Here is a 17,908-nt window from a genome sequence, read left to right as displayed (position 1 = left end):
TCATCTACCTCCCTCCTTCCCGCTTTCCCTCTGGTAACTACTAAACTGTTGTCTGTGTCTATGAGTTTTTGTTTGTCTTGTTCATTTGTTGCTTTCAGTTTTATATCCCAAATCTAAGTAAATGATATGGCTCTCAACTTTGTCTCATTTATTTCGCTTAGCATGATAATCTCAAGATCCATCCATGTTGTCACGAATGGCAGTACAGTCAATTTCAATACCCATTTTCAATAACTGATAGAATGAGTAGACATAAAATAAGTAAGGATATAGAACAGCACAATCAGTAAAATTGACCTAATTGACATTTGTAGAACACTTTACTGCTCCCAGCAGAATACTCATTCTGTCCTTGGGTATACGGAACATTTACCATAATAGACCATATTCTGGGCCATAATACAAGTCTCAATAAATGCAAAAGAATTCAAGTCATACAACGTTCTCTCTGACCACAATGAAATTAAATTAGAAATCATAAACAGAAGATTTCTGAAAAATCCCCAAATATCTGAAAACTAAGTAACATATTGCTAAATAACCCATGGGTCAAAAAAGAAATAAAATGAGAAATTATGAAGTATTTTGAACTGAATGAAAATGAAAACACAACATATCGAGATTTATAGAATGCCACCAAAACAGTATGTAGAGGGAGAAATTTATAGCATTAAATCCCTATATCAGAAAAGAAAAAAGACCTCGAATCAACAACCTCAGCTTCTACCTTAAGAAATCAGACAGGAGACCGAAAAAAATGCGTAGATTCATCCCTCTGGTGACCAAATCAAAGTTGTGATGGAAACAAGGAGCAGCAGCAAGGAAAAATCACCTGGGATCTAGATGAACAAGCCATACAAATAGGGAAAAATACAAGAAATCACCCTACATCGGCAGAAGGCAGGAAAGGGTGAGGACACAGGCCTGCCCAGTCTCGAGCGGCTGAGTGAGATGGAGGCTGCCGCAGAGGGAGAAGCCTCTTAAAAGGGCAAGTCCATGAGCAGATTTTCGCAGTGACAGACCTGCTCACTCTGAGCACCAGTGCCAATTCAGCTGCGTGTAGGGGGCACCAGGGACTTACAGGGAGACATTGTCGGAATGAGGGCCAAAATGAGACTTGCTCTGTACAGAAGTGCCAGCAGTATCCATTGTTCACTGTTGAGCCCTCCCCGCTACCAGCGTGCCAGACACAGAGGCCGCCATAGCCATGAAGTCATCGAACTGGATAACAGAGGTCACTCCACCCAGAGGATTCCCTGAAATTCGCCTCCCCTAACTCGCGGCCTCACTCAAGCCACATCCAGGTATATCCTTAGCGAGTTGGGTGCTCCTTGCTGAGCAGCGCCTAGACTCACACTGGAGCCAGCTGGCCTGTTTCTGGTGTAGCCTTTTGAGGCAATGATAAGCACAACATCTGTGGATTACCTGCTGAATCTTAACAGGTGGCCCCAGAGGGATAGAGGCTTGGGCTAAATTTGGCCTGCAGTTGAACCCGTCTCAGGACTTTGCCACTGGACAGACATCTAGTTCACAAATCCACACTTCAATAAGACCGGGAGACTTGGGAGCTTTGCTTAATACATAGAAACAGACACGGAAAGACAGCCAAAATGGGAAGACAAAGAAGCAGAAACCATATAAGAGAATGGAACACAGATCCAGATATAATGGAGTCAAGTAATCTAAAAGATGTAGAGTTCAAACACTGGTTATAAAGATGCTCAATGAACTTTTGGGAAATGTATATAAATTCAGTGAGAACATCAACAAAGAGATAACAAACATAAAAATGGAAATGAAAATTACAAAAGGGAACTAGTCTGAAATGAAGAAAACATTATCTGAGATGAGAAATATATTAAATGGAATAAACGAAGTGAATAAAGAAAAGGATCGAATGACCTAGCTAGAGGATGGGAAAGCCAAGGACATTCAATCAGAATGACAAGAGATAAGAAGCCAAGACTATAAAAATAATTTAAGGAGCATATGAGACACTATTAAGGGTCCAAATATCCGTTTGATCGGCGTAACTGAAGAAAATCAAGATGCTGAACAGCTATTTGAAGAAATAATGATGGAAACTTCCCTAACCTGGTGAAGGAAGCTCAGAGAATTCCAAAAGTCAGGGATCCAAGAGGCCCACACCAAGACACATCATAATTAAAATGTCAAAGGTTAAATACAAAGAAAGAATACTAAAAGTAGCAAGAGAAAAACAAATAATTACTTATAAGGGAACACCCATAAGACTGGCAGCTGATTTCTCAAAAGAAACTGCAGGACAGAAGGGCCTGGCACAAAATATTCAACAGGATGAAGACCCAGGATCTACAATCAAAGATACTTTATCCAGCAAAGATATCATTTAGAGCTGAAGGACAGATAAAGAGCTTCCCAGACAAAAATAAGCTAAAGGAATTTATCGCCACCAAGCCAGTATTACAGGAAATGTTGGAGGGACTTCTTTAAGAAGAAAAAATACAAAAGACTCACTTCAGATTAAAAGACACACATAGACTAAAAGGAAGGGGATGGAAAAAGATATTGCTTTGATGGACCTAGAAGGTATTTAAATCAGATAGAGAAAGATAAACACTATATGATTTTACTTATATGTGGAATCTAAGGAATAAAAAGAACGAACTAATCAAAAGCAGACTCACAAATATAGTGGACAATTTGGTGATGGGCAGAGGGGAGGAGGTCTTGGGGGCCTGGGAGAATGGAGTGAAGGGTTAAAGAATTACAAATTAGTAGCTGATGGATATTCACGGGGATGGAGTAGCATGGCATAGGGAATGCAGTTAGCAATAATATGTTGGCTAGGTGGAGGGTCAGGGGAGGGAGGGAGCAATTGGGATCATTTTTACGAATTATATAGATGTCTAACCAATGTACTGTATACTTGAAACTAATTAAAATAAATAAATTTTTTTAAAAAATTAGACAAAGAGCAAACGAAATCCAAAGCAAGCAGAAGAAACGGAGTGAGGATCAACATGAAAATCAAGAATTAGACCTTGTTCATGACACTTTGCTATGGAACCATGGGTAAAAATGATACAGTCTCAAGGCTGAAGGAACTCACTAACCAAAAGAGAAATGGACAATGTGATATGACGTAGGTAAGCACAGGGCACTGTGGGAGCCCAGAGGAAGGGAACCTAATCTTTGGAGCTATCATATATTTTAAAGGGTGATAAGATATAGCCAAGAGGGACATATCCCAGGCAGGAGGAACACAGAGGCATGAGAGAATGGGGGATGAAATAAGGAAAGACTTAAAAAAGCCCTAGAAAGAAAATCAAGAACAGGCTTTTATGTCTTATAAGGAGTTGCTGGACTTTATCCCAGGGTTAGAGAGGAAAGACATTAAAGGATTCTAAGCAGGACAATGGACGTGATCAGATTTGCATTTCAGAAAGATCTCTCTGGCTGCTATGGGGAGAAAGGACTGGCAACCACTGTAATAACCCAGAGGGTTTGGATTTTAAGGGCCTGAACTAAGACCACAGTAGAGGGTCAGACCAGGAGAGGATGAACTTGAGAGAGACCAGGAGAGATGACTCCATGGGCTTCTAATCCTGTTTGAATGTGCAGGGTAAGGAAATTGAGAGTCAGGAACAACTTCCAGGTTCCTGGCCAAGGCAAATGGGTGGCTGACATGCCATTTCTCAAAGACCAGTGACTTAGGGAAGAGAAACTGGGTCGGGAAGGGAGAAACCATTCTCATCAGGTCTTTCTGTGGGGCTGTGGACTTCAAAATTCAAATTAGTACCTGAAATTTAAATCAACGTCCTCTAAATCCATAAGATGAAAAAGAAGAAGTTCAGGGATGTCTGAGTAGGTCAAATCTAAAGAATTTCTTATAATACTGTAAAGAACACAGGATCCAAAGGTAACCTAATTACTTCCATTTAGGCATGTGTGTGTCAGGAGAATATACAGGTATATGTTTGTAATTTACAGAGACTATCTCTGGGCCTTGAAATTGGTTACCTCTGGAAGGTGCACTGAGGGGCTGGGGCAGGGAAGGCATTTTGTAAATTATGCACCATTTACACTATATGTAATCAAAACAAACAAACATTTACTTAAAACATCAAGTATTTGCTAAAAACACCTATGCCTGTCAGTGGAGCTGTGGTCTGGTTCACCAGTAGAGTAAAGGCATTAACTGTTCTCCTCTCCCCAGCCCCCTAACCTGCCAGGTCTCAGAATGGATGCTCTTAGCTGGGCTTACTCAGGGTGACCAGGTTCTTGGCTGAGACAGAGGGGCGCACAGCCTGCCCTTGGCTTCCGTTCCCAGGCTAGGATGAAATGTTTCTTTTCTGACTGGCTGTTCTTACTCTACTTCCAACTGAATCCATGCCAACAAGAGCCCCCTCTGCCCGTGCAAGCATGAGAGCACCCTGGCAACTGAGATGAGAATAGAGGTCTGGGAGCTAGGGTCGTTTGTGGGGAAGTGGGAAGGGGGAAAATGCCAGCAGAAAAATACTTTCCAGCGTTTTTCCAAAGCAAAAAAGAAAACCAAACCCTTTTCTCCTTTTAGAATCAGAGACATAAGGGGGTTGTAGAGACAAATCACCCTCCCCTACCCAAATGGCAGCAAGGGAAGAAGGACAAGAGGAGCCATAGGAAACTGGTGTCAAGAAAAAAAAGTGGTCTTGCCTTGCTTTCCCCCAAAATGGGGGCACAGACTCTCAGAGTCCTGGAACCCTAATGCGTATCTCTATTTTCACACTGCCTGTTAATTTAACTAGAATGTGAGCTCCTGGAGGAACTATTTCTCCCTATCTCAGTATCCTTGGTACATAGTAGGTGCTCAGAGGGATGACTGGTTACACAAACACATTCTTGGAGAATAAATCTGACCTTGTTTGTACAGAGGAGAAAACTAAGGCCCAGGGAGGTACAGGCACAGAGTAGGTGCTCGGTAAACTGTTGAATGAAAGCCTGGTAGAGGGGTTAGCCTAGGACCAGAACCCAGGTCTCCAGGCCTACCCCACAAGCCCTGCTGGAGCTGGAAAAGAATGGATGAGCAGGAGCAGTGAACTCTACCAGGGAGGAAGAAAAAAGTACAGGAGAAATTATTTTCCTGAGGAACAACCTGTTCAGACTCCAAGCCTGCCTCCCTGGCCATAGGATGGAGCAGGCTTGTGATCCAAGCTAGGCTACACAACAGCCTCCTCCTTGATTATGGTAATTGGTTTAGTCATAAGTACATGACCCAAGCAGCCAATCAGACTCCTTCTGTGGGATTTTTCTAACAATGCCAGGAGAGAAATGGAGTAGAAGGAAGTAGAGACTTTACCTCCCACCCCAGGATCCAAAGTTGTAAGTCAAAGCAGCCTGTAATCATGGCCCAGACTCACCAGGAAGTCAGAGAGAATGAGTAAGCATGCAGAGAGATCAGCTCCACCCTGCCCTTTCCCACAGTCATGTGAGTCAGTAAGTCCCCCTTCTGCAATCAACGTAAGCCTGTAGGAGCTGGCATTCGTCACAGGCAACTAATCGCCAGCAACTGAAAACAGTCTGGCCAATTCAAGGGCTGAGGTAAAACAGAAAAATAGCAGAGGAGAGAAGTCAGAGCAGGTATCTTCAACTTGGGGTCTGTGGAGCCCTAATACAACACACAAAATTTCACATGTCCTATAACATGTAGTTTTCTGAGGAAACAGTACTTACCGGATTTACAAAAGGGATGATCCCCCAAAGAGTTAAAAATGAGGGAGCTAGAGAAAAAGCAGGCAGATATTCCCAAAGCCAGGGCTTCCTGATGAGGGTATCTCAGGAATTCTTGATTAGTCTGCCAAGTTCCGTAGGTCTACTTCCTAACAAATTCCATCTCCCAATCCTGCTGCCCCAACTTCCTTCATGCCTTTCCCACTTCAATTGCCTCTGCACAACAAAATTGATGTTTTCTTCTAGCTACTCTCTGCCTTCAGCAACTTTGGTGCCTGGTTGCTTACTCCAAATTCTGAGTAGGGTGACCATACTCAGGTGACCTAGGAAAACATCCCGGTTTTCCTAGGACAGTCCCAGTTGATAGGTGCGATACCAAAGTAATTATTAATGGCACTCCTTTGACTCTCATAAGTATATTGACTTGGAAAACAGAAGGTCACCCTGCCTCCCACGAATCATAAGAATCTCTCTTTCCCCTTTATTCCTCAGCCACAGACCCTGCCACTTGGTAGGGAGATATATACAACAAAGGTTTGGGAGCTCTCAGGGCAAAAAGGCATCTTGAGAGGACAGGGCTGACTTTTGGCTGAGAAGCACCATGGCAGTCGGCAAGAACAAGCACCTTATGAAAGGGGAGAAAAAGGGAGCCAAGAAGAAAGTGGTTGACCCATTTTCTAAGAAAGATTGGTATGATGTGAAACTATATTCAATATAAAAAAAAATTAGAAAAACCCAAGTCACAAGAACTTAAGGAACCAAAATCACATCTGATGTTCTCAAGGGTCATGTTTTTGAAGTGAGCCTAGCTGTTCTTTAGAATGATGAAGTTGCATTTAGAAAATTCAAGCTAATTACTGAGAACGTTCAGGGCAAAAACTGCCTAATTTCCATGGCACAGATCCTACCCATGACAAAATGTGCTCCATGATCATAAAATGACAGACCATGATTGAAGCTCATGTTGATCTCAGGACTACTGATGGTTATTTGCTTTGTATATTCTGTGTTGGTTTTACTAAAAAACACAACAATCAGATTTGGAAGACCTCATATGCTCAGCAGCAACAGGTCCACCAAATGCAGAAGATGATGATGGAAATCATGACCTGAGAGGTGCAGACAAATGACTGGAAAGAAATGGTCAATAAATTGATTTCAGATAGCATTGGAAAAAGCAGAGAAAAGGCTTGCCAATCTATTTATCTGCTCCAAAAGTCTTAGAAAAGTCAAAGTGCCGAAGCAGCCCAATTTTGACCTGGGAACACTCATAGAACTCATAGTGAAGGTAGCAGTTCTAGAAAACCTACTGGGATGAGACAGATGCTAAAATCGAATGCACTGATGGGTATGAGCTCCCAGTCCCAAAATCTGTTTAAAATTCAGATTTTTAATGGTGACAAATAACATCTATTTGTAATGTTTAAACAAAAAAAGAGAGAGGACAGGGCCATTTCTTCTCCTACATGCACTCTGGCCAATCTACCTAGGTAAGAGGGATAAGGTGGAGTTTGGCTAAAGTCCTATTTACACACACACACACACACACACACACACACACACACACACTCTTTCTCATCTTTAGGAGAACTTGCCTCTTATTTCTACACTTACGCTCCCTGGCTGAGGAGCCAGGTGGTTAACAATTCCTACCTCCTTTCCCATAGCCTTTGCTGCCCCTCCCAATTCTGACAGACCTGGATTAAGGCTGGAACATGGAAAGCAACATCAGCCTCTCCTTTCTTAGGGGCTGGAAAAGCCTCCCTTCCCACAGTTCATCAGCCTAAGCCACAGCCCCCAGCTCTTCAGCATACAGAAAAGGCAGGCCCCTCCAGCAGCTCGAGCAACCAGCACCCAAGAACAAGAGAACTGCGTCCAGGGTAGGGCCCTGTGTGGTCAGCTGTGTATGTATTCTTGGCTGTAAGGGGATTGTGCTGGATGCTTGCTCACAAGGTTGTGGGTTGGACTGTGTGGGCTGGAGAAGGGAGGAGGAGGAGGAAAGAGAGTATGCGGCTTTGAGTGGGGGTGCCTTCTCTGGTTCCTTCTCTGCTTGTCACCAGTGGTTTTTCTAAACACAGACCTTAACATTCCACACCCGTTTAAAAACCCTGCACTGGCTTTCATTCTCTGTAGCCTCCTCAGCCTTCCAGTTCTCCTCAAATGCCCTTCTCATTCTTCACCTGTCTAGATCCCACTGGTCTTGCAGGGCTGTCCAGGCAGCAGCTTCTCAATCACCCTACTCCTCCAGGCTGGGCTAGGACCCTTCTCCTGCATGCTTCTGCACCACTCTTGCTAAAAGCTGTAATGTCCTAATGCTATACTGTTACTGACACCCGCCCTAGAGTAGTGAACCTCCAGAGGACAGTCCCTGATTTTGACGAGGTGCTCAAGCCCACATTTGAATGAATGAGGAGCAATGCCTACAGTCTGGTCAATCACTGCCTCAGCTAATGGTTTTCAAGGACTCCTGGGCTTTGGGAAAATGTTTTAGAAGTTCTTTAAACAACCAAGCATTTTCTACCAAGCCAGAAGGATTTAAACCACCCAAGGACCAGCCGTCATTGCTTCTTCACATGAACTAAAAACCCTAACACCAGCCTGAGAGCCTTATAACTTTGGGAGAGAGCTCTAATGAGATTTTTATCCCTGCCAGTCCTCTGTGAAATCACAAGATCCCACTCACTGGTCTACCTCCCAGGGTCAATGCAAGAATAAAGAATCTGTTCCTGGCCTTAACCTCTGGGAATATAATGAAGAAAGTGATGACAGTTCTCTATTTCTGTTCTTTGCAAAGCTTTTGAGAAGACATGCTAATAATAATAGCTGGGAAGACCCCTTCCTTATCTCTCTCCCCCACAAACCTTTTATTATTTTCTGATTCAGGTCAAATCTCATTGCAATTAATTTCCTGGGACTGGCCAAATTCTAATGCTGGAATGAAATTCATTTTTATCAATAATTGCTTGAAACAACTGGGTCACAGTCAGATAATCCTCAGTTATCATGAGGTGGAAGTCAGGCAGACCTGGGTCCATATTCTGGCTTTATCCTTTACGATCTGGCGATCTTGGGTGACTACTAGGCTTTAACTTCCTCATTTATAAAATGGTATTAAGACAGTAAAATAATACTGGCCAGAACTACAATGTCTATCACCTAGGAAAGGATCAGCAAACATTAAATGAATGAGATTCTATGTTAAAAAAAAAAAAATCCCATAATAATTACTACTAAATGGCTCTTTCCAAGACTTATTAGTTGGGTGACCTTGAGCAAGTCACTTAACCTCTCCAAGGCTCACTGTCCATGAGCATGAAATAAGGATAATAACATCTGTAATCTCACTGGACCATATGATATTACAAGGCAGCAAATGAAAGGCACTGGTATAGCACAATACCTGATAGATACTCAATAAATCTTCATTCTCTTCCCCTTCAATATGGCAAGAGTGAAAACTGAGGCTTAAAAGTTAACTTCCCCAAGATTGCAGTTAGTAAGTGATGATGCCTAAATTCAAACACAGTTTTTCTGACTCCAGAGCTCTTATTATTATTACTACTCCCATTTTACAGATGAGGACACAGACTCAGAGAGACCAAACAGCTAATCTCAATGGCAGACATCAAATTTAAGCACCCTTCTGCTCAATGACTTAATTGGTAGAAAAAAATCCGAAGAATGAAAACAGATTGGGCGAAACAATGTGAATGTACTTAATGTCACAAAACTGTACACTTAAAAATCATTAAAATAGTAAATTTTATGTTATATATATTTTATCACACAGACAAAAACAAATAGATTGGTTCATGAGTTTGCTATCTAGTCTTCCCTTCTGAATACTGCAGTTTATAACCATATTTGTAAGAATAATAAAACTGTTGGACTAACTTCAAACTGCACAGAATAACCATAAACCAACACGGGGGAAGAGGGAAGGAGGGTGTAATAATTTCTGTTCCCTTGAACAATACACAACAGTGCTAGATTATAATCTGATTGTTTAGAAAAGAACATAAAGAAAGGAATGTCCAAAAGCAGGCTTTCTACCAAGGCTTCAGGGGTTCCCCATGTAGTCCATTAAAAAACAAAAAGATAAGGAGGATAAACGCTGAAAAGTCTCCAGCCAATTAAAATCTTTAATTCTGGCCTAAGTAGTCCCTTACTGTGGGGCTCCCAGAGCCCTCCCCACAGATGACTGACAGCCTCACAGTCTTCTCTGCCCCTCCCCCACTCTCCCCTCCTCTCCTCCTTTGGTACTTTGGTCTTCTTGGCTCCAAATGCTGTGGAGAATCATCCAACGCTCCTGCCATTCCATTTACCCTCCACCTTCCACCTGACCACCACCCTCTCCCAGCCAAACTTCCTGCTGAGCACTCCCTTCAGACCATCTCTGTACCCCACCAGATATGACATCTGGTTCTGGTTTCAGGTCTCTGGTCAAATCAAAGTCTTAGTGTTCTTACCTGTAAAAGAGGGGTGGAGAATGGACCCAGATGATCGAAGTCTCTTATGTTTCCAAGACACAGCAGTAACTCATCAGAACTTGAACAAGGTCAGTTAGGCTAAGGCATCCACCCTTCTTTCTTTCTTATCTACTATCCACACATGTACCAAGATAAAGCTCTGTAATGTTCAAATGTCCTAGCATGTTATCTCTTCATGCTGACTCTGTCTCAGGCACTGGTCTTCATTACCTTGGGAGATTATCTTTAAAGAAGGGGATCACTTTGCATCTACTTTAGACATGGCCATTTTCCTCCTACCAACCACAGAGCCATATGCCTTAATTAGCAATTAAAACAAAACACAAACTTGTTCCTCACACATGAAAAAAGGTTGGGGAAGTCCTTCTTCGGTCTGTTTTCATATAAGATATAGAAAATTCTATGTTTTAAACTACTGGATCAAAGCAGGCAGAGAAATTCTGGCCAAAATTAACTCATAGCACTTGTGGTCGTATGGGTCTTATGAGCTTTAAAACCTGAGACAGAAGGGAAGTCAGCTCCTGAGAGACTTGGAAGCCAAAGGGGAGAGAAGTACCTCTTGTTTTTGCTTTCTTCCATACTGCCTGTGTTTTCTCCTGCTTCCCAAAATAGAAGGCAAGACTGAGTAAATAATACAGATGCGGATTTTTAGCTGGGCTTGCACCTCTCCAAGTACCCAACATAGTCTGAGAATGAAAAAACTGGCCGAGGAGGGACTGAAAATCCATAACATGGCCCCTTTCCTATATTTATAGACAGTGAAAAGACTTGGAAAAACTTTGTGTCTAGATAAACATACATACCCTCTCCTCTACTGCAAGAGACAGCCTTCCTCCTCTAAGCTACCTCTCTCAGCCCTTCTCACTTTCTGCTTTGGATCCTAGTCATAATCCCGGATGGGTTGTGAGCACGGGGCCAACAATGACCAGTTTCTACATTCCCAACAACACCTAGCACAGAGCCCTGCACTGCTAGGTGTGTGGGAAACAGTGAATGAGTAACAGAAGGATAATATAATGGCCTCTAAGATTCTTAAAGGGGCCAGAGTAAACAAGACTGCTCTCTTCTTAAGTTCTGAGCTACTGTAAAAATCATCAAGACAGCCAGAGTACTGGAAATATTTTGAATCTTCATCTGGGTCATGGTAACGTGGGTATAAAAATTTGTAAAAATTCACTGAGCTGTACATTTAAAACTTGTCTGCATTACTATAAGTAACACCTCAATAAAAAAATCAAGAAGCACCAAAAATTGCTATTTATATACCAACTCTTTCCTAGGTCTCTTTATAGACTTCTTAATCCTCCTAAGTCCTATAAAAAGGGTTAAAAGTAGGAACTCTTCTGATCCCTTGCACAGGAGGCCCTGGGACTCAGGCAAAGACAGCCTAGTTACACAAGTCAGGAATGTAGCAACAAAACCCTGGGGCTTATGATCCTCCACCCAGACTGTACCAGCCCACCAAACCACCAACAGCCAGTTTTAACTCAAAAGAAAACAACCTCTTAAAATAGCAACTGTTTTCTCCATCTCTCCTGTCAGCTGGCAGCATGGCAACTTTAATTTTATTTTCAAAATCATTCTGGCAGGGCTGGGGATATGCCACCACAGTGTCTGTTGAGAAACAATGAGGCAGAACTCACTGGAATGAGGAGGCAGAAGCCATGGGTCCTACTCCTAGGTGTGCCTTCATGAGCTGTGTCATTTTTAACAGGTCACCTAACCTCTCTGGGCCTTGGACTTCCCTCTGCACAGGCAAGATGAGCCCATAAAGTATGACTTTCAGAGCTGCTTAGAAGACAGAAATGTACTGTGAAAGTTAATGAATGGGAGAGAACTGTTTTAATGGGCACTAGTAGGGACTTGAGGTTTTAAAGGCCTGAATTTAGAACCAGGTATGTAAATGTCTTCTATATTCCTAAGAGGTTTAGCTACTTATGGTAGCACCAGGGTTTACATTAAGCAATGAGGCCTTTCCAGGGAAACCAGCTACAGTCCCCAAGACTCCCAGCATCATCTTCAATCGCCATACTAAAGAGCAGATTTAATTAAAATGACTCAAGTCAGACCAGCCCTTAGCAGCTGGTTCCTTTCTCCGTTACCCTCACACAGGAGATAAACTGCTTGCATCCTGTGGCCCAACGGTGGACCAGTGAGGAAGTCAAGTCCTGCCACAAGGAAGCACACCCAGTCTGTTTAACTGGTCACCACTGGGCTTTTGTCCAGCAGAGCTTAAGTCTGCTCAGCCCCAGCTTCTGTGGCACTGATTTGCCACAAGTCTGGCAGTCAGGTCACAGGCAGGCTACTGACCCAAATGAGGCTGAGACACCAGGACAGATGCCCTTCAGTATCGTTGTTGCTTGCCTAGATGGAGGCTCAGGAGAGCAGCTAAAAATCATTATTCAGCTTTGGCCTCTGAGCCAGGTAATCAAAATGGAAAACTGTCCAGCACCTTCTACAAAACAGTCTGTGGCTGCCCTCAGCTTTTACAATGAGCAGGAATGTACCCAAGCTATTACCAGACAAAATGAATGCTGAGCTGCTCTATCTTTTTATGCAACAAAACTGCTTGGAGCAACACCTGGTTCTCTAGAGGTTTACTAGACAGTGGTACTTGTTGACTCAGAGAATGTTAGAACAGAAAGAAATGTTAGCATTTATTTAATCCATCCTTCTTATTTTATTATAGAGAAAACAAAGGCCTGGAAATAGGAAGACGCTGGCCTAAAGATACCATTTGACAGGAGTCAGAACTAGAACCAGAGTGCAGTGTCTATAAGTCCTAGGGCTTAGCTTGACCATCCTCTTAGCTTGACCATCCTGGGTGATGGAGAAAGCACCTGGAGAACAGGAAAGCTAACAGGAAGCTGGGAGCTCAGGAAAGAGTTGTGGGGGGTTCATTTTCAGATATTTGTGACTATAGTCAATAGACTCTGGGATGAACTCAAAAGTATATCCTGAGAAACAGAGATCCTTGTCATCTGCCAAGTTAACTATAGCGCCGCTCCCTCTCCCCGCCTCCCTTTCTCCCTCTTTCTCTCCCTCCTTCTCTCCCTCTTCCCCTCCCTCCCCCCTCCATCTGTCTGATCAAAGATAAACAGGAAGGGAAGATTAAATAATCTCAAAGATCATACCTAATTGAGTGAGCCAGCCAGGCAGCTGGGAGTGAAACCCTAAAACATGAGGCAGCCAAGAACCTGATTAATAAATGAGGCTGGGTCAAGCTAATTTAAATAGGAAAGATTTGCCTGGTTAAGTCTGGCATGTAACCTGGGATATTCTCAAATGGAGAAAAGTTACTATTCTGTCCCAACCCAGCTGCCCAGGATGTGCTAGGCTTCAGGCTTCAGATAAAGCAGAAGAGAAATCAGGAAGAAGTAATGAGAGAAAAGGCGGTGACCCATGTATGCTCCCTGATAAGGGAACAGGTCCCCTCTACCCACCTCATACCCTCAGGCAGTAATGGGTAGAAAGCCTACTAATGAGAAACTTTCCAGGGTGCTGCAGGAAGATGGCTGCTGGTGCCTAGCAAACTGCTCTCTAGAGAAAGTGTCCGTTCAGTATGTGCCTCACTAAATTCAACCTAACACAGGTTCCTCAGCTTGGCATCCAGGGCCTCCTGAGAAGCCGCAGCCTACCTTTCCAACTCTCACTCTACCTGAGCCACCACTGTTCCTCATCCCCAAATCCCCATAATTCCCCCTCCCCACCCCCAAACAGCATATGTTAATCTCAGTACCTTGGCTTGCACAATCCCTCTGCCTAGAATGGCCCTCCCCCTTCCCTCTGTCCCAGATTCTGCTTATCTAGTTCTGATACAGTCCCTTCTCAGGGAGTCTTTCACAGTGGGCGTTCAAAATGTTGGCCGGATTGGGTAGAACTTAATCTAACAACCTTTTTTTCTTTTCTCACCATCATCTGACCATCCTGGGGTGCCAACCACAGTCCCAGCTCCTAAACCTGAGAGTAGCTGCCTCTTTCTCAGGGACCATTTGTGTGGCCTGGCCTCTCTGCCTCTTACCTCTGAAATAAGAGTAATAGTTCTTGTCAGAGAAGCTGAGTGCTTCAAGATGAGAGGCTCCAGAAACACAGATTCCCAAGTTCAAGACCATTATTTTAAACTCCCCTTAGACCCATGCACCATTTACCAACTAATGCTAGGAACTTAAAGCTTGTTTCCAGCTAAATGCCTCCTCTTTTATCACAGATGCCCTAGTGTATAGCTATTGAGAGAGCTGCACTGAGGACTCTGGGTAGCCTGTTGGCTTTTTATTTCCAGAGTGTGGAGATTCCCATCTCAAGTGTGGAGCTAGTTAGTTCATGGTTTCAAGAAAAGCCTAGAATTTTAGGCCTGCTGTTCTCTCAAATCGCATGGTATAATGCATCAATTGGCTCCCAACCTATGGGCTATGAGCCCACTGGGTTCATAGTTATCACTCCACTGCTCTGTGAATGTGGCCACCCAGCACTGCCTGTGCACTACATGATGAATACATATATCACACAAGGATAATAAGAACTACCACTTGAACACCTACGATCATTCATGTCAGACACAGTCCTAGGACAGAGACACAAATAGTGGGTACTCAATAAATACTGATTGAAAGGAATTATTTATCTTCTCAATCAATAGGTATTAAAAGTACAATTATTATCACATAGCCATCTCTGATATATATTTTTGCAATCAGAAAAGGCTCCTTCAACCTGAAAAGACTGAGGACCTCTGGGTTGATGAAAGAGTCCTGAGTGGGAGGGATTCAGATCTGGGTGCCAGTCCTAGCCAGACTCCCAGAAAGTAAAGCCAGGAAGCCCTGAGCTGTCTCTAGACAACTCAGAACAACAAAAGCATATGATTAAAAGTACTCTGCTCTTTAAGACCTTTCGCTCTCAGGCCAGCCTCTAAGCTCTAGCTTTGCACCTGCGGGTCTTCACCAGCCCTAGAAGTAGTTCTCAACCCTAGGAGCTCTTGTCTCCCAAGGGACAATTAACAATGTTTGGAGACATTTCTGGTTGTTACAACTGGAGAGGGATGCTATGGACATCTAGTGAGCAGAGGCCCAGGATGATGCTAAACATCCTGCAATGCACAGGACAGCCCCCTACAACAAAGAATTATCCAGCCCAAAATGTCAATAGTGCTAAGGCTGACAAACACTGCTCTAGAGGCCACTGAGAAAACTAGCTTATTGTGGTGAAAGAAATGGAAAGGAGACTGAGAAATACACAATGCTAATGTTGTAGCGGACTGTGAATAAATGAATACAACGAATAAAGGTTCTCACGCCATTCCAGACATGAACAATCTTCATCTTCTCTCTGGCACTAGTCCCACTGTGTATAAGATGATCCAGTCATTCTATGGACCCCCAAGTTTATCCTGACCGACACTCATTATTGACACATAGCCTTGCTGAAGCTGGCAAGGGAATCTAAGATTGAACATTATTAAGAGGGAGGCAGGACAGTGCAGGAAAGCACTAGACTTGGAGCCTAATGAGGGGTTCTAGCCTTGACACAGTCCCTAGGAAAACCACTTAATTGCTTTGAGCCTTAGTTTCCTCCTCTGCCAAATGGAGTTAAAAATCATACTCTGCTCTACCCACCTTATAAAGTTCCTCTGAGTTTCAAAATAAGATCGCGTTTGTGAAAGTGCTTTGAAAGCCAAAAAACCCTGTACAAATGTGAAGTATTCCCCTGCAGAATAACAGGTACTCGCACTGTGGAGGGAATATTATAAAAATTGATTTCCAGTGACAGGATTTTGTACACTGTTAAGTTACAAGCACTAATAGCTATAAAGTCCTGGCCCTATGAGAACACCAAAGATACCAGAACCCACTGTGATGTGGCCCACCTCAGGATGCCCAAGGCTCCTGGGTCAGCCCTGTGATTCACATAATTTGAACCTCAGCTTTCTCATCTCTGAAAGGGGTTTGGGATAGGGGGTGGGGGTAATACCATCTAATGCATGGGGTTGTTGAAAAGATCAAATGTGATAATTTGTAAAGTGCATGGCATTTCCCAAAGATGGAGGAATATTTTTATTTTCTGAAGATTTTTCTCCTGAAAAAAAATTTTTTTACTTTGAAATATAACTAACTTATTTAGAATGATGAAAATAACTTAAGGAATGGTGCTCCTACACTGCTATCTGTCCAACTCCAAAATTACCACTAAAATTTAAGCATGAGAAGGCTTGTCTGCAGTTACCACCCCTGCAGCCCTGTCTGCTAAGAGCAAAAGTTGAATGCCAGGCTGATACGAGTTCTCTACTTGGACATGGCCACAGAAGGCTATCAGAGCCCATTACAATTCAACACCCAAATCTACTCCAGACTTGCTAAGCAATCTGCAACTACATCCTACCCTTGTATAAGATTTTAAAGGGAGAAAATGCTCAAAGAAGTGAAAGCAAATGATCTACCTGATGGAGACTTAAGAAACTATCAATCATCTGAGATTTAAACATTGACTGACACCGTTGTCAGTCAATGTTTCTAAGTCTAATGAATTCCGGGGACACAGAGTTGATCAAACTCCTCACCCTAAGTCTTTCAGGTGGCGTCATCTAAGTAGGAACTCTTCTTCAAACCTCTGCAGAGAACAGCAGCCAGTACACCCATGTACAAGTCTTACTTTAGCTTTTACAACTATCAGGTCGTATACAATTAAAAACAAGGAACTTACAGTTCCTCCTTATGCAAATAGTAAATAATCCACTCCTCAGATATATTAGCATCTACTTCCATTTGTGGGAAGACAATTGTAAAGCAAATTTTGTAATAATTATCAGAATAAGCTATACCTTAAACTTAGTATTCTAAAGCTAATTATTTCATAGCTAACCTCCATTAAACATTTATCCGTTCTTATGTCACCCCAAAGGAACTTTTGATTCAAAATAAGTGCTTTTTAAAAGTACTGCATGTATTTCCATGTTCCTGGTTTTTCTCTCTCAGAAACTCTTATTAATTCAAAGTTTCAAGCACTCATACATTTTGAGTTCCCTTCTGCTCTAACATTCTAGTACTCACCAAAATAACTAATAAAACATAGATTCAAGAAACACACACACACTCCACTGTATATCCTAAACTCTGAATTCTGATTATGCTTCTAGAACAGATCATATTGTATCTTGATTGTATCTGTTGACTTGTCTGTCCCTTTAGCAGACTGTGAGCATCTTAGAGGCCATAATGACCTGTCTTCATCTGCATTTACCCAGTAAACCAGAACAGTAACCAGCACACAACTCAAGTTAATATATACTTATCAAATGGACTCATGAATGAAGCAAGTATCTAACTACTTTCTTTTAAAATGGACCATCTGAAATTAAATGCAAATGTCTATCTGTGCAGCACTAAGACCAAAAAGATTTGGGATCTCAACATCAGAGTCCCTAAACAGTGCACAGTAGCCAAATCCATTTCAAAGCACCTAGTTTCCTTTTTCTCAAACACACTACTCTTATGCAACACAGCTAGATGAAAGCAAACATTCTGCAACTTCCAGTTGTAACTAGATCTGAGGTGAGGTCAAATACCAAACATGAGGGTTTATGCCCAACCCCCACCCTACCCCATAGCTGCCTACTCCTTTCAGGACTAATACAAAAGACCACACTGTCACCCCCAACTCTAAACTGTGGCAACTGCTCTCTTCTTCAAATCTCCACCAAGCTCCATTTAGGGGGTTCCTGTAGGTGGCACTTATAGCCA

At 42.7% G+C, this 17,908-nt stretch overlaps 1 protein-coding gene and 1 pseudogene across 1 annotated transcript in view; one reads left to right on the top strand and one right to left on the bottom strand.

Moving 5' to 3' along the window:
• CHMP4B (charged multivesicular body protein 4B) overlaps positions 1-17,908 on the bottom strand; it is a 41,605-nt gene that overhangs the window by 14,401 nt on the left and 9,296 nt on the right. The window lies entirely within an intron of this gene.
• Positions 3,051-7,243, top strand: LOC111730812 (annotated as a pseudogene).

Source organism: Pteropus vampyrus, unplaced genomic scaffold, assembly GCF_000151845.1.
Source record: "Pteropus vampyrus isolate Shadow unplaced genomic scaffold, Pvam_2.0 Scaffold336, whole genome shotgun sequence".
NCBI classification, from domain to species: Eukaryota; Metazoa; Chordata; class Mammalia; order Chiroptera; family Pteropodidae; genus Pteropus; species Pteropus vampyrus.
The sequence above is the reverse complement of the archived record's forward strand: the minus strand, read 5'-3'. Positions and strand labels throughout refer to the sequence as shown.